Here is an 18,745-nt window from a genome sequence, read left to right on the forward strand (position 1 = left end):
CTCAGTCCATGGCAGCTGATTCTTGACCACAGGTGAAGCTCGGGGTAGGGCCTCAACTATTGGACCTCAGTATCATCATGGGACCGTTTTGAGGAAACAAGGGATTAATACACAGGGATCTCTAGAGCAGGGCCAGGTACAGAGGGAGGGGCTGTCAGATCCTGTTCTCAGCAATTCTGTGAGCATATGACAGGAAGATACCTGGAAAGGGCTTAGATGGTGTGTGTTATTAATGGGGCGACTGGTATGGGATTATGAAAAAAAAACATGGCTCTCTTTCATTATTACTCTACCCCTATGAGGAAGGGAATCCTTCACTTTGTTCAGTTTTGCAACTGGAGAAACTTAGGCACAGAGAAACCAGGTGACCTACTCATGACTCCCAGCTGACAAGAAGCTTGGGCTGACTTCTCTGCCATGCTCTTTAGGACAATGAGTGCTATTCAGTCCACTTCATGTGATGGGAAGGTCCACTTCTTGTCAGTCATGGGGCTCAAACTCTGGGACTGGTTGTTGTTCCCAAGCTTCACAGCTCAAGGCTAGCACTCTACCAATTGAGTCACAGCACCACTTCCGGTTTTTTGGTGGTTCTTTTGGAGATGAGTCTCACAGATGTTCCTGCCTGGGCAGGCTATGAATCATGATCCTCACATCTCAGCTTCCTGTGTAGTTAGGATTAGAGGCCTGAGCCAACGGCACCTGCCTTAAGTGTAATTCTGACCTTCTTTCTCTCTCTCTCTCTCTCTCTCTCTCTCTAAGGAACTGATAGAATGGGTGCTGGAGGAGGAGGCCAGCATCCCCTTGTGGCTCCAGAATTAGAGACCCTCTAATTCTGGAGGTGGGCTGTGGGTCAGGAGCTGTCTCGTTCAGTCTGTTGTACCAGCTCCATGAGGTAAGGCCCTTTGTCCATGGCTAGACCATGACAGTCATTCATTGTACATCTAGCCTTATTGGACTTAGTATTATGTTCAAAGTCCTTGACTAGCAAAAATTTCTGGCCAAAATTATGATATATAGTTATGGAATGAAAATGTAATGCCATTTTAAGGAAGTCATTTAGGGCTCTGTGAATGTGGTTTTATGGTACGGTGATTGCCTAGCATGCACAAAACCCTGGGTTTAATTCCTCAGTACCACAAAAACAGAAAAAGAAACACTGGAAGTGGTGCTGTGCCTCAAGTGGTAGAGTGTTAGCCTTGAACAACAACAACAAAAAAGCTGAGGAATAATTCCCTAGTCCTGAGTTTAAGCCCCAGGACTGGCAAAACAACAACAACAACAACAGAAGCAACAATAAACATTTAGTTATTAAATGCAAAATAAAGAACCCATACTTGAAATATATAATTCCTCCTTCCATACTGATACCTGACAATAGTCCCTAATTCATGTACTTTACTTATATTACGATACTGTTTTGAAAAAAATGTTTTTTCATTAGGTCATGACAGTTAATGCCAGGAATGGGCTTAGATATCAGGTGAAGATTAATTCTGTAAATTCAAAGATTCCAGGCTTTTCAGTTGTCACTGCTAATCACAATGAGAAGGGTAAACTGAGATTTGGAAACTTTGTAGGCCAGTCATAGCACCAAAAAGCAGCGGCTAATTAACAGTTTTGACAGAAGAGAAGGAATAACTCCAGGTGGAAGGAATAAATAATAGTAACTAAGATATAGCAGAAAGCGTTCTAGGGAACCATTTTTGGTTATTGAAGAATTAGTTATCAACCAAGGTTATTGCTCATTGCCTTTAGCATTCTAAATCTCTTAAGCTAGTTCTTAATCTCTGGGTGATAAATGTATCTCTTTTGCTGTTCTTTCATACCTGATCTCCTTTGTTTTCTAAAAATCTGTCTTTCTCTATATCTCTATGAACATTTCCTGATACTAAATACACCTACACATATGGAAGAGAATGCTAATGTAAGGTTTCCATAGCTCATGAGCCATTAATATAACAAAATGGAAAAGGAGGACATATTTATTGCTATCTCAATTTTTCTGAAAAGCTACAATGTCACATCATTTGATTCAGATTTCCATTCTTTGTCTACTTAGTGTCATTAACTGCAATAAATGCAAATATGAGCGAGGTGTTGGTGGCCCATGCCTGTAATCCTAGCTACTCAATAGGTTGAGACCAGAGGATTGTGGTTCAAAGCCAGCCTGGTCAGGAAAGTCCATGAGACTCTTATCTTCAATTAACCACTGGAAATCAGAAGTGGTGCTGTATCTAAAGTCGTAGAGCACTTAACTTGACCTGAAGAGCTGAGGGACAATGACCAGGATCAGAGTTCCGGCCTCACAACCAACAAAAAAGTGCAAATAAAACTTTGTTTCCCCAAAAGGAATGATGAATTCAAGATTAATCTTCCCAAGCAGAGAAAGTAATTCCTAAATGATTCAGTGCACCTACTTTTGCTGAGTTATTTAAGTCATGGCTTCTTTGCTGAACATATTCTCTTTTAAAAATTGTCAAACATTGGTTTTATAATAAACTTCACCTAATATTTCTTGGTTCAAAAGAGAAGTCTATACAATTGATGTCACTTAGCTTTCTTACTATCTCATCTCAATGCCAACCCATTTAGGAGAGTCTGTCCAACTCTTATCTGTAATTAAACACCAAAAAATCAGAAGTTGATTTTTGGCTCAAGCAGTAGAGTACTAGTTTTGGGGGCAGGTGGGCAGGAAAGACAACTGTACAGGGACGAGTTCCAGCTTCTGAGTTCAAGCCCCAGAACCAGCACAAACTATACAAACAACCAAACAAAGGAAATCCTAGGTATTTCTTTGGGTCCCTCTTTAAAGGAGTACTGGTCTGAGAAAAGGTTGCTTTTGCCGATCATACTCATTGGATCCTGCTTTTTTGGAATCCTTATTGCTATAGAAAATTCAGGACCAGACTAAAGGAATTGATAAGTGACTCCTGCCAAAAAAGAATCACCTCAGGAGTGAAACATTCATCCGTAAGACTTTTTAACCTCCGTGGTTTTTTTCTTTGTAGTAGAACACTTTTAAAAAAAAAGTTATTTCCTTTTGTTATATGCTGGCCTTGAAACAGCCATTGTTTCCTTTTGTAATACTCTCAACTAGAAGTTTTATATGAGTAAAGAAGACACTCAAAAAAGTCAATGACAGAGGTTCCTTCAAGCCTTGGATTCTTTTCTCTTACAATAAAGAGGAAAGCAAAAGTTAACTTGAATTTTCTCATTCCGCTATGTTCAATACCTCTCCTGGAATCAATTTTCACATCCAGTAAAAGTTACTTCCATTTACTTCCAGTAAGAATATATGGCGCTGCTCCAGATAAAATGAATGCTTTTTGGCTTCATTGAAATAGCACAAGGACAGCTTTGGACATGAGGTCACACATGTTTCAGAGACAACTTAGTAAAGAGAAAATATGAAATTTAAATTGCTTATAAGTACATTATCCATGAGTAGATTGAGTTCAAACTTCTTAAGTGCTCTATAAAGTAAGGTGAATTTTAAACGGTAAGAAAGATCTCAGATGATTTTCTTGTGAGTGTGTGTGCTGTGCATTAATTTCCCAAGGGCACATGAGGTAAAAATAAGAGAACCAATAGCAATAATAGGAAAAATAGAAGTTTTGTGTTTAAGTATAAGTGTTCAATACAATATAAAAATGTCTACAAATAAGACAACATTAAAACATTGAAGCCAAGTCCAGTATGTAGATTTATGGGATTGATATAGGAAAAGCAGTACTCCTAAGTGGAACATGAAGCGTTTTTTGAGTCTTTGGTATAACATGGTATGAATAGAATAATTGCGTGACATCTTCTTTCTTCTACATATATGTAACAAGAAACAATTTCCTTAATTATGTGCGCCTGTACACAATGATAAAAATGCTAGGTTTAGGGTTCAATTTTATTTTTGTTTCTGTTTTATTGGTTTGTCCTAGGGTTTGAACTCTCATCCTGGATATTGTCGCTGAGCTCAAGGCTCATGCCCTACCACTTCAATCTCACTGCCACTTGTGTCTGGCTTTTTCTGAGAAGTTTATTGGAGATAAGAGTCTAAAAATCTTCCTGCCTGGGTGGGCTTTGAACCATAATTTTACATTCTTAGCATCCTGAATATATATAATATAGTTATAAAGTATAAATATAAATAATATTTGCAAGTGTTCTGATCTCAAGAGTAACACTGTGGGAAAAATGATGCAGCTCAGTTTATTATGGTGTTCTTTCCAGAATAAGGAGGGCATCACATTAGCAGAGGTGTAGTATTTTCACTATAGAGATAAGCTATTCATGATGTGAATTAAGGAATTTTAAGATACACCCTACAAGTTGGAAACTGTTGGGCTAGTATGACTTTATGGCATAAATCTTGGAATTGACGGTCATAGAAATAATGGTTTACACTGATAATCAATTGCTTACTCATGAAAAATTAATTATTACAAATGCTTCATAGTTTTATCCTCTAACAGAATGTTTCTATTTTTCTGTTGACTTCTCAATCTGTAAGACCCCATTGGAAACTGCATCTATTCCAGAATTTCATAACATGCAAACAGGTACTGTTTGAACCTCTCAGGTTTGGAATGTTGAGAATTTAAAAATGAGTAGTTATTACTGATACAAATTTTGAAGAACACATATATTCTGTCCTCTTAACAATTTATTTACTTTTAAAAGTTATGGGTTTCCTTAGAAATAAACTGTTTTCGGTTTTAGTATGAAAATATACTAAATTTATTCTTTTTTCAAAATATTGGCAAGTTCATTGTGAAAATATTGTCTAGTTGGATAACAGTCAAGTTGATGGTCCACTGATAAAGAAGGGGTAATTAATTCAAATTAGATGCCAAATAGTATTGACTTTTAAAAGTTACTACATGAAGAATAATATTTGCCATATCAGTACAGTGAATTTATATTTTATGCAGCTTATTTTTAAAATTTTATTACCAAAGTGATGTACAGTGTGGTTACAGTAGTTGTAAGGTAGTGAACTCCTAACTTTTCAAACTTGTTACTCCTACCTCATTTTTCTCACAGTTTTCTTTTACCCCTTCACCCCTCACAAGTTGTAATGTACATTTCAAACATTTTGTCTTGTGCATATTGCTATTGCATTGGTTTTCCCTTTGTCCTTTGCTCACCATTTTGTTTTTCCTCTTCCGTTCCTAATTAAGGTAAATTTATATACAATACAAAATCAAATACAGCAGGGATAAACCATAGGGGAAAAACCCAAAGAAAACAGAAATCACATATTACATCAAAAACAACAACCACAAATGAAAAAAATCTGTTTCCAAATCGTGGAGTTCATTTTGCTCAGCATCAGCTTAAATGGTCAGATGTACGCATAACAAAGCCATTGGAAAATAATAGTTACATGGACACTATAACATGAAAAAAAACGTGTTAACTTTTTTATGGTAAAGGTGTAATTAGGATTGGTGAATTCGTGATTCTGATAAAGGAATTTCAAAAGAATTTTAAAGTTATGACAGTTAAATTTTAATTGTTCAAACATTTTTAACAATTTAGCCTATTAAGAAATTGCCTGGGAGAATAGGTTTTCATGCAAAGAAATCCATAGAGACTTAGTAGAGAGGGAGCAATGAGGATGAAGATGGCTTTTATCACATTAAACAAACCTCAGAAACCTTGCTGTAAATTCTGTAGGTTCCCTTGAGAATTGTCCTTACCCGGGAAATATCCTCTCACTGTGTGAAACAAGGTTGTAGGGAATATAAATTCAAAGTTTATAAAAAATAAGACGTCAAAATTTGTGAATTAACCTTTAATTACCAAACAGTAATACTCTGAAAAAGATAATTTGGGTCAAAATATTTAGGGAGAAAGTGCCCTAACAATGAAAGAAAGTATTGGGTTTACACTTTTCTTTTTGTAACACTTTCTACAATATCTTTACACGTGAAGCTTTGAAACACACAAAAAATCTATTGGATATTTCAAACCAATAATTTCACATTTGTAAGTGGCACACAAAATATAATAGTGACGTAGTGAAGACTTCTCTTCTTACATAAGACAAAAAAGTTTTGGGTTCGGAAAAGAATTGAACAAATTGAAAATGTCAGAAAACAGTGTTCTTAGAAGCCCTAGCTAAGTGTATTGGCTTCAGCAGTGGAGGGAGGCCAAAACTTTTTGATATACATTTTGTCAATATTTTTGCGACCTAAAGTGATTTTACAGAGCCGATTTGGCTCACTACAACGCAGAACAGATTGAATGAAGACATGAAAATAAATTCCACATCCAAAAGAGGCAACTTAAAAGACTTTTAAAAGAGAAATCATGAACATGTAGCAGTGGGGGAGGATTTATAGTCCTTCAGCTTCACTAGACTTGAAGCCAAGAAGCTGTGAATAATTGGAAATCAGGCAAGAGCTAAGAGGAGGACATAGAAGTAGAACATGTAAGCATTGTCCTTTCTACCAGACACTGTCTTCCCAGGTATGAGTGATTTAATACTATTCTCCTCCATACATATTATAGAGCAAATGCAAGATCAAGAGAAAAATAATCTATTGAAATAATTTTGCAAAGAATCACTTCACTGTTCCTGATATGGTATCTAACGAGAGTCATAAGAGAGAACATAAAAGTGCAGAATTTTTCGGTTTCCTCTAAGCATCATGTTAGCAAAATATATCTTTGAATTGATTGAACCAAAGAGTGATGGAGTTCTTATTTTTCTGGGCTTTAGACACAAGAAGACTTTCAAGGTAAAAGAAAAAGGAAAAAAATGAAGCCAAATGTTTGTGATCACAGCTTCTTGGACTGGTTTTCTGGAGAAAAGGTTTACATTAGATTTCTCCTCATTAACATAGATGTTGTTTCATGGCAACCAAATGCAAGAGGGAAGTTTACTGGACTCGTTTGGACATGTAAACAGCATGATGGAAAAATGGCCAATAATGTTTAGGGAATTACTTTGACCAATTACTTTGCCAAAACAAAGAAGGAACAATATAATTCAAAATGAATTTACTTAAAAGTATGAAGAAAGAGTAGTGTAGAGAGATGAGAGTAACCATCGAGGATTGTTTTCTGTCCAGTGGCGTAATGGATCCTTGAGCTTGTTTCTTCCATTCTATCTTCACAATCTATCAAGGGTGTCTCAGGACTGGAGTATCCAGTTCAGACAAAGAGAACTCGCAGAAGAAAGATAATATTTGCAGCAGATGTAGATGATTTATAATCTGAGACAATCTACTTAAATCTGTTCAAAATTCTCCCCTACCCCTAACTGCCCACTTTGAACAGCTTAGTTTGATTTTCCCAAGACTGCTCTTCATTAACTGCTTAAAATTTTGAGAGGTCATATTCATACTCTCTAGAGATTGCTGATTGTTTGTGATTTTTGTGTGTTTTTGTTTTTTGTTTTATTTTTAACTGAATTTAAAAGGTTGTGCAAGTATGTTGCAATTAAATATATCCATCTAATTGTCGAATGCTCCTAGATCAGTCACTCCTATCATTCTCAACCAACCCCCTCTCCAAGATTTATATCTGATTTATCAATTCCTTTATCATACGTGTACATTGAGTATTTTAGGTGTACTAGCCCCTTGTTCCATTTTTCATTCATTTCATGTCTTTACTATTATTTCTCTCTGCTTTCAACTTCCTAATAGTCATTCTGTTAAACTGTCTGTTAACAGTTTACAAGCTTTATATACATTCCATGGAATGTCAATGTTGCATATACTTGAACTGATGTCAGCTTACATTTCCATAATTCATTCATCTGCAGTAACTATTTGCAAGACTGGAGACGTGAAGCACCTAGACATGATTTTATTATTATCCATTTGGAAGATTAATCTTCAGTCAACAAGAAAGTTTAAAAATGTCTTAGAAAATATTCCTAACTACCAGCTTTTATAAATGATTTTGTACAATGGTTTGTGATTATTTTATTTTACATGGGATAATACTTTCTACTACTTATAAGTTTTGGAAAAAGAAGAAAACTAAATTTACGACTAAAGAGGAATATGATAGAAATAGAAGACAGATTTTATGTTTGTCACATCTCTGAAGAGTACCCAAATTCAAGACTTAAATTCATATTTCTTACTATGTTAGACAGATAGGGAAAACATAAAACAACATATGATAAGGCAATTATTTGTGACTTTTTAAAATGTACCTTCTTAAGTGATTAAATTTACTTTATTAGCTAACTTTTGGGTTTGAAATATGGGAGGCTTATCTATTTAACACATTTCTGGAAGGCACCTACTGAACAACACAAATGGTAGGTGGTACTATTTCTACACTTTAATGAATCATTGAACCTTTTTGGCATTAGTGCTGGTTAAATAAATCAACTCTATTGTAACTTGCTCCCTACACTTGAAAAGCTTGTAATGTAAGTATCATCTACTTGTCAAATGTTATTTTGCTGAATGTGATTTTAAAAATTTTATTTGAAAAGGAATACACTTTCAGGAGATTAAATGGAGATTATCATTGGTTTGAGAATAACAACATTTTTATACCACAAACCCAAGTTGTACTGAAATACCAGTGTTTTGAAGCCCTAATGATCTTCTCAATAATTGTTTTTCTGAATTACATTTGACCTCTAAGTCAAGTTTTCTGCTTCTTGGTAGACCAATTAAGGATTCCTTCCAGGACCTATTTTTTGGCCCACTTATTCTGGACCTAAATATTTCATTAGTCACTAGGGGGAGTATTAAAAATAATCTTATGACACTTTGTGATCTTGTTCACTCATATGGGCTGGTCATCTGTAAATTGAAAGTTTGAATTAGAGTACTTTCTCTCAGATTTTGTGATTTCATCTTTCGTTTTAAGTTGCCTTGCATTTTACAATTGCTTACTGCTAATTCTTGCATCTCAAGGAATTGGGGCCCTAAAATATGAGAAATGAGGAATTGAGATGTGTTTTCAATTACTTTCTGTTTGCCTGTTGCATGGGCCTAGGTGATCATGTAGGTAACTGGAACCTGGGATCCTAGGACTCAAGGGTCCTGCAGAAGAATAATATTTTTTAGATATCATATCAGCAAAATTTGTGCATAATCAGTAGGAATGCTTCAAAAATATGAAGAAAATCATTTTGGGACAAGCGAGTTAAAACAATAAACAGAGCAGCAGAATAAAATCCATTATAGGTTAGAGGAAAACATTGTTTTTTTTCCATGTGAATTCAGAAGGACAAGAACACTTAGACGGAATCACAAGTTTATACCGAAGATATTGCATTGATACTATTTATATTCTAATGTATATTCTAAACATAATTGTTTATATTCCAATTCTACTTACTGTAATAAAGAAATACCAATTCATTTGTCAAATTATCAACTAATTCTAGTAAGTTTCACCATGTAAAATAAAAAAATCAGCACTTATAAAGATAAAATATATGACTATATATAAGATAATAAAAAGGCACTTGTTATGCCTTGTTCTTTTGTGGTTAGGTTATCAAAGGCAACTCTGTTTTAAAGTATTATTCCATTATCTCTACCTCAGTGTTGGATAGAGTTAGAACTAAAGGTTTAATATTTTTGTAGATTTACAGCCTGGAGGCAAGAGGAAACATTGTGATTAAAACATTACCAATTTAAAGACTAATAACGAGGAGAAACATATGGACTATGAAAATATTTGATGATAGAAAGAGAGTAGTGTAAGTTCCTGCCTACTTGGGTGATAGACAGGCCAGTACATTAGGTAATCATGCATATGAAAATTTTTTTCACCTTCTTGGCTTTAGCTACTTTTGAAATGGTAGGTATAGAAAATAATTATATTCTGATAAAATACTTTCTAGTCTGTACAGTATTGTCTGAACTGTTCGTCTCTCTGTGATCCCTTGTAACCAACATTTTTTTATTCCAGTAAGACAATCTAGGGTGTCAAGGTAAGATATTCTTGTTGGCCTGTTCCTACATGGAAGAAGGGTAAAGGGTCAGATAGACATTTGTGTCAGTAAGACCTCATTTGGAAAATTTTCAGCTGCAGAAATTTAGAAGTAGCTCTTAAGCAAGGCTTACTTTGAATCCATTATCTCCACAAGTACTTGAAAAAGCCATCAACTTTGGACCTAACTATAAATATTTGAAAGTACGATCAAATCCCAAATGAAAAAGAGCTTCTGCATGGCAAAAGACATAGCTAGCAAGATTAATAATAATTAAGCCCACGGATTGGGAGAAGATATTCACTAGCCATACAACGGACAAGGGTCTCATATCTAAAATATACTTGGAACTCAAAAAATTAAATCCCCAACAACAAATCCTCAAAGAAACAACTGCCCAATAAATAAGTGGACTAAAGTCATGAAGAGAAACTTCTCTGAAGAAGAAAGAAGGATGGCCAATAGACACATGAAGAAATGCTCAACCTCCCTAGCCATAAAAGAAACGCAAATCAAAACAACATTGAGATATCACCTCACCCCAGTTAGAATGGCTATAATCAAGAACTCTAACAACAACAGATGCTGGAGGGGATGTGGACAGAAGGGAACCTTACTTCGTTGTTGGTGGGAGTGTAAACTTGTTCAACCAATTTGGAAAGCAGTATGGAGGTTCCTGAACGACTTCACATAGAGCTCCCCTATGACCCAGCAATCCCATTTTTGGACATTTACCCAAATGTTTACAAACAAAACCACACTAAAGCTACCAGCACAACTATGTTTATTGCAGCATTATTTACCATAGCTAAGATCAGGAACCAACCCAGATGTCCCTCAGTAGATGAATGGATCAAGAAAATGTGGTATATATACACAATGGAATTCTATGCTTCCATCAGAAAGAATGACATTTCCCCATTTATTAGGAAATGGAAAGGTTTGGAAAAAATTATATTAAGTGAAGTAAGCCAAGCCCAAAGAAACATAGGTCCCATGTTTTCCCATATTTGCAATATCTAGTATATGTATGAGTCAAGCAGAAAAGGTCAGATAATGAGATGTTTGGAAAATGTTCCCTTAGATATGTATTTAAATGTGTTTTTCTTTCATGCATTTGATTCTAATGCATTTATAAGATTATTTCTTTGTTGCTTTGTATGTCCCTCCCTCACAGTATAACCCCTGCTTTCACTATATTTGATGTCGGTATAATTTGTGGAGGAGATGGGGAAAACAAGTCGCTTAAGGATACAGGTGGACCCGTTGCAACTATGAAAAGTACAAGTTGTCATGTCGAAAACAAACTTTACAACTTTGGTGCGGGGTGGGGGGTGGGGGGTGGGGTAGGGTGGGGGTGGGAATGGGTGGGGGGGAGGCTGGGAAGGGATGTGAAGGGTAAACAAAGGAGGAGGCTGCAATGCTTGGTAAGAAATGTACTCATGGGCCGGGCGCTGGTGGCTCATGCCTGTAATCCTAGCTACTCAGGAGGCTGAGATCTGAGGATCGAGGTTCAAAGCCAGCCCGGGCAGGAGAGACCGTGAGACTCCTATCTCCAATAAACCACCAGAAAACCGGAAGTGGCGCTGTAGCTCAAGTGGTAGAGCGCTCGCTTTGAGCTGAAGAGCTGAGGGACAGCGCCCAGGCCCAGAGTTCAAGCCCCACGACCGACAAAAAAAAAAAAAAAGAAATGTACTCATTATTTTGCCCATGTAATTGTAACCCCTCTGTACAGTATGTTCACAAAAAATAATAAAAAAATAAAAATAAAAAAATAAAAATAAATAGTCATTGACAAAAAATTGCAAATGTAAGCAATCGACAGAAAAATATAATTTTTTCCACTATTCCGAGAATTATAGGGAAATAAGATCGATAGCATTGTTAGGAACAATAAGGTTTTCTTGTTACAAATAGGAACACAAGGATATAAGCCTGTATAAGATTGCATCATTAACTACTTAAATTTAGAGGATACTACATGTTTCAGCAGTGTATACACTAATTTCAATAAATGTTTAACATGGCACTTGCACAAGGATGATATGTAGATTTATGAAGTATTCCATATTTTTCATTCTTCAGATACAAGAAAGAAAAGCAGTTATTAAAAAGTTGATTACAAAATTAGAAGTGTAACAATACACGTAATTCATATAATTAAAAGTAAGTTTGACATCAGTGTATTAAATCTTCACCTTAGAAAGGCCTTTACAAAACCTTTTACATAACCTTTACAAAACTTTTGAAATTTGACACCATTGATATTTTATCCCAAAAAAATCATACTATAAGGACCTAGGAAAAAAAGGAATCTTAAACTGTTTCTATATGGAATGCAATCTGAAAGGACACATTAATGAACCTACATATTATAAAACAATGTAAAACTCAAAGTATATCTAGGAAGAATAAAATAGATTATGGACATTATACAAACATAGAATATAGAATATTTTAAAATATGCTTTTTTCAGACAATGACCAGAAATACTTTAGTTTCTTTACTACAGATAAGTTTAAATTACTTCTGATTGAAAAAATCACAAAGTCTGTAGATATCATTATAGATGTATACAAAACTTCTTGAATACATTTTGAAATCAAAGGCAAGCAATTTACTTGGAAGAATTCCATGGAATCCGTGAATTTTTACAGTAAGTGCCGGTGGCTCACGCCTGTAATGCTAGCTATTCAGGAGGATGAAACCTGAGGATTGAAGTTAAAAGCCAGGCCGGGCAGGAAAGTCCATAAGGCTCTTATCTTCAATAAACCAATAGAAAACTGGAAGTGAAGCTGTAGCTCAAGCTGTAGAACACTCGCCTTGAAATGAAGAGTATGGGGATAGCGCAAAGACCCAAAGTTCAAACCCCACAACCATCCAAAAAAGGATATTGCTGTTATTTGGATTGTGAAAATATTTTGTATGTGCACAAAGTATGTACTGACATTTTTGAAATTTAAGAAACTTAACCGAACCATTAGGACTTAGGAGAACATTTTGTACAGCCTTCCACAACTTCAAAGATGTAGTGATACATACTTATCCTTTTGGGAATACCAAATGCAGTTTCTTCCAAGTTGTTTTTCAGGCCTGGTTTGACATAATGCTTCAACAGAAAGAGATCCAGCATATCTTTGCTATCTCAATTCTCAACAGCAAGGTGCAAGGGGGTCAAGAGGCCTTCAGTTTTGGCATTGGTATCTACATTATGATGAAGTAAGTAAGAAGCCACTCTGGCATTATTCCACATATATGCACTGTGAAGGGCTGTCCAGCCATCTACAATTATTGCATGTGCCGCTTGAGCCACCAACTCACGGACAATGTCTAAGTGTCCACTGTTGGCTTCTCGATGAAGAGGGATATACTCATTGTCATACCTCGTATTCACATGAGTGGCATTTTTGAGAAATAGTCTCTGCACTGTAGTAAGCCGATTATTTTTGGCAGCCCAAAGAAGAAATTTGCTTGAATCCTTCTCCATTTTTTTCTTGCAATTGATACCATTCCTCACTTGTTCATCTTGTTCCTCATCATCATGAGTTGCCTAACCAATGACTTTGAGAGCCAGTAGGAATGAGGTGTCCATGTATTTCCCTAGTAGTTCACGTAGTTTAAACTGGTCAGAAATATCCAATGAACATTTGCATATGTTTTTTCACCATCATTTATATTCTCTTTTTGTCTTTTTACTATTCTAAATTATTCTAACTGGGGAATAGGGAATTGATGGAGAGAAGAGGAAAGATGTTCCTCGGTATTCAAAGGTACAGACTGAAAATGAGGACCAGTGGTCTCTTCAGGTTCAGCTTATTCTAGGAATGAGAAAATATGAAACAATGTCTTCTATTTAAATGATTTAAGAAATGGCAGAGCAGAAAGTGAAATGTTGCAACCAAAAATAAAAAAGCAAATTAAATTAAGATAATTATGAAGCAATTATATTATCTATGAGAACCATGAAAGAGAGAAAGGAAGAGAGAGACAGATGTGCAATGATTTAGCTAGCCACAAAATCCATACCTCTGATTAATTTATACAACAAACAAAATTTTATTTTTTGAAAAGTTGGAAATAGAATGTATGTATTTACTTGAAATTAGTACATACATTGTTAGTAGCTTACATAAAGAGAAATGGCTTTTACCAAATTACAGACAAGAATCTAAATAATTAATAATTCTAGTAACAGATCTGACTGAAATCAGTTGAATCACACTTTTCCTGTACAATTAAAGAATATGTCCAGGCTAGGAAAGCAGCTAGAAAAAGCAGGCAGATTGTATCTGTGGCAAAACTTTGTGGAAAATGATATTGCCATTTGCGCTGGAAGTGTGATTCTGAACTATTGCTTGGTGATTCTGAATTATTGCTTTAATCATTATATTCTCCAAGAAGAAAAGGTGAGATTTAATTGATAGCAAATACTACAAATCCTCTTCGACTTGTAACTAAGCAACTTTAATCATGAAAATCACATGAAGACAATAAACAGGCCTGCATTTTAGATGAAAACAAGTGTCTTTAAAAAATCAAGGAATTTAAGTAGTCCTACAAAGGACTTCTATTTTACTACTGCATTATACATTTTTTCTAATGTTGGATAACAATAATTAATGGATCTATTAGAAAGCTCTTAAAGTTCATATGTTCAATAGTGATTTCTCATATTATATCATGGTATTTTTTGTTTATGGTCTTAAGAAGTTTTAAATTACTATCAAAGTATGTGCTTTAGATAACTATAGAGGAAAAAGTAGAAGCCACACTGTTGGCTCATGTCTTTAATCCTAGCTATTCAGAAAGATGAAATCTGAGGATTGTGATTTGAAGCCAATTCAAGCAAAAAATAATCATTAGATTCTGATTTGAAAGTAATCAGCAAAAGCTAGAAATGGAACTGTGGTACAAGATGTTAAATGCTAGCCTTGAGAAGACTAAAACGAAAAAACAACAAATTTTGGGACAGAGCCAAGCCCTGAGTTCAAGCCTTAATATTAACACCAAACAAATGAATGAATGAATTAATTAAAATAAATTAAGTGGTCACATGTGGCAAAGCAAGCAAAATGTAACACCCGTAGTGACTGGATTGTGTATTATTTTGTAATAAGGAAAATTATCATTTGTCCTAATCACTAATATTTTATTTGAACTTCTTTGTACAATAAACCCTGAATTTACCATGCATGTATATGTTTGTGTACATGTGCGCACATGTATGTGTATATGTGTGCGTGTGATGTGGCAATATTGCTTGCCAATGTGGACAAGTTGAGGCTAAAAAGAGCTAACTGTGTTGCAATATTTTATTTATCAGTGTTCTGTCATGTCATGTCAGTGGAACCACCCTTCTGTACAGTTTAGTTGTCAAATTATAACATCATCATAATCAAAGCATTTACAACATTAATTTAGATAAAAAGAGACCACATTCAGTTCTTACTATATGTTAGGTGAGAAGATACAGACATAATTAGGTAGCAAGTTATTGCCGTAAGATGATTGTCAGTACAAATATGTATTTGACCTCTTAAATTGTTTATACATTTAAGATATACTCACGGAGTGAATTTGACCGACCAGATCACACAAGTATTACTTTCTGGTTATTTCTGTGTAGCACAAGGTGGATAAACTCTTTCCAGATTTCTTTTGAAAATAACTTCCTTTGTAAGTTCATATCTATTCTAAGATAATCAACCCCATATTTATTAGGTTTGAATATCCCATCATATTGACTGAAAATCAGTATTGTGGAAATGCTTGTTAGATATACATTTCACAAACAAACAAACAAAAAGCATGTGTCACATCAAGAATGTGGATGCGTTTGAAGCTGTTTTGTAAATGCAAAGGGATCTTCACTAATGGCTCTTTTATGGAAGTAACTATCGCAACTTTAACTATCGCATTTTGGATATTTTTTCCAATATAAATAACATCCCAGAGTGAGTCGTAAATTACTGAAAAGCCTTTGAATATTTTAGTACTATTTCAGTTCATTGACTATATAGCTAAAGACATTTTTGAAATAAATATTGTTAAGATCAGAAAATGTAAGTAGGTATATAGGCTTTTTATGCATCATTTTATGAAAACTCAGATGTTATGAAAGTAAATGAAATAGAATAAAAGAATGTAAGTGAATTTGGTAAGCTAATTTTTGTTATAACTTTCTTTTCTATTAACACAGACATTTGAATGTAGATGATGCATTATTTTCTTTGTGTCTCTCTACTTCAGTTAGTTTTAGAACTTTTATAATTTTAAGAGGGAATTTGCAGTATAAATAAAGGTCTTTTAAAATGATTAGGATTAATCTTGTGTTTTGTGTCCTATTCCCAAGAAAATGACTTATTTGCAAGTGCTAATACTTTATCATTATCATTAACGTTATCATTATCATAGAGAATTTTAAAAATGCAGTAGTATTGATGTCTTTTTAAAACAATTGTATTCACAAATTGGAGAGTCTTTAATTCATGCTTAGGTCTTGGTGTCTATGATTTTTAACCTCTCATTCCTAACATTAATAATAGGTCAGACTGCATTTTGGGGTATATGAAAGGTAAAATATTTACCTGGAGCCAAAGGCGATTTTTATGTCAGTCTTACTTTAATAATATTTTAAAGTAGTATATTTCTGTCAAAATGTTGTGTATAAAAAGCAATCAAAATACCTCTAATGGTAGACAATTTAGGTGGGCTACAATGTGGAAATGATTGGTCCATAAGACCTGCAATGTGTTTCCATCAGGAATGACTGCCTGGGCAAGTCATTCTTTCAGTATGACAGTGTTAAACAGACATGGGGTCCCCAGGCAGTGCAGTGATGACTCATGCGATAGAATGTGATTTCTAGTATTTTGAGCTAGAAATCAAGAATGTTATAGTTTAGCAGTACCTTTCACCAGCGAGGTATAAATTGCTTATGAACTTTTAGTTTTCATATTACAATTACCTGTTTAGTTTTTTTTTTTTTTTGATCAGTCGTGGGGCTTGAACTCTGGGCTTGGGCGCTGTCCCTGCGCTCTTGGAATCAAGGTCAGTGCTCTACCGCTTGAGCCACAGTGCCACTTCCGGTTTACTAGAGGTTTATTAAAGATAAGAGTCTCATGGACTTTCCTGCCCGGGCTGGCTTTGAACTGGGATCCTCAGATCTCAGCCACCTGAATACTTAGGAATACAGGTGTGAGCTTCCAGCATCCGGCTTAGTTACCTATTTTCTAACAAAGATAAAGTGAAATATTATCAGAATATACACAAATAATTCTGGGATTTTTGCCTATAATTAGTAGGCAACGTGCTGGAATTTTAGTCATAAAATACAATGAGGTTATTTGATATGGTGGAAATTGGCTGTAGGCTAACACTTACCATGTGTGCAATATTATACTAGTAATTCCAACTGTGAAGACTTCAGTATCATCATCTGAGAATTAAAAATAGAAATAGTTCAACTTTATGGAATTATTGTGAGGATTAAATTAGATACCATAGGTAAAGTACTTGGAAAAACAATCAGCATTTGATACTTTCTACCTGTTATTTTATCATGTGATGAATTCTTACATTTTCAATGTGATTTTTATATTGCATCTATTTAGGATATGCAATGTGATGTACTGATATTCATTGCGTTGTTCACTTTTCTGTCATTATAAGGAAAATACCTGCAAAGAAAATTTTTGAGGAGGAAACTATTATATTGACTCATGGTTTAAGGGAACACAGTTTAAGATTAGATGTCTACATTGTTTTTAATTAAATTTTAATCAAACAGTTGTATGAGGAATTTCCATTCAACAATCAGTTTATGAGTATAAGGGATCTTTACATACCTTTCCACATTCCACTTTCATTTTTTCAAGTTTCATACTATCTGCATTGAATGTTATGCCCTCACACTCTTCCTCCATAACACTCTTTATTTCTTCCCTTTGACTTTCCCTCACGTCTTCTGAGTGATAGTTTCCTGGTATTCATTTTGTGGGATTAAAAGTTCAATTTTACAAGAAATTACACCTTTTAACTCCTCCTCTGTAAATAGTATGCTTTGGTTAATTCTGATGTGTAAACTTGCATAAAGTTCTAGCTTCCAAATACACGACAGAACATGGGTCCTTTATTTGTCTGGCTCTGACTTCGTTTATTTAACATATTTTTGGATCTATCCATTTCTTTGCAAATGATGTAACAATCTTCTCTATGGATAGGAGCAATCCAATTTTGTATATGTGCCACACTTTCTCAAACTAGTCCTCTGCCAAAGGGCATCTGGGCTGCTTCCATAACTTGGCTATGGTGAACAGTGCAACAGTGAACATGGTTGTGAAAGTGATTTTACTGTAACATTTTGGAAGAATTCATCACTATTTTTCCAGGAGCAATCCTCTAGCCAATTTTACAGAATAAGTACATCCCACCCTTCATCTCCATCACAACATTGTGCAAGTCCTCAAAAACACACTACTTCCTATCAGTCTCAATAAGTTAAAACCACACGGTGCCCATATTCTTTCAATACATTTTTTTCATGATTGGACACATAATTTAGTGAGAACCTTCTATGTACTTTCGTAATGTGGGAATGAGAGACATGACAATAGATTTTATGTAAGAAATTTAATTAGCTATTATCATATTTAAAATAATTATCATTTCTGACTCATAACCTCACTTACTATTATATTAATCTTTATTTGATTACTTCATCTATCCCCTAAATTATAACAGTTGATTTAAATACAAAGACAAAATATGTGGTTTGATTTTGACACTATCTGTGAGGATGCACAATATGGGTAAATAAATGTATTGGA

The 18,745-nt window shown here is 34.7% G+C and overlaps 1 pseudogene; it reads left to right on the forward strand.

Annotated features, from left to right (window-relative positions):
• Positions 1 to 11,892: 11,892 nt before the first annotated feature.
• On the forward strand, positions 11,893 to 11,991 carry LOC122100911 (annotated as a pseudogene).
• The last annotated feature ends 6,754 nt before the right edge of the window (positions 11,992 to 18,745 follow it).

The sequence above is a fragment of the Dipodomys spectabilis genome, unplaced genomic scaffold, assembly GCF_019054845.1.
Source record: "Dipodomys spectabilis isolate Male_0828 unplaced genomic scaffold, ASM1905484v1 ptg000610l, whole genome shotgun sequence".
In the NCBI taxonomy this organism is placed as follows: domain Eukaryota; kingdom Metazoa; phylum Chordata; class Mammalia; order Rodentia; family Heteromyidae; genus Dipodomys; species Dipodomys spectabilis.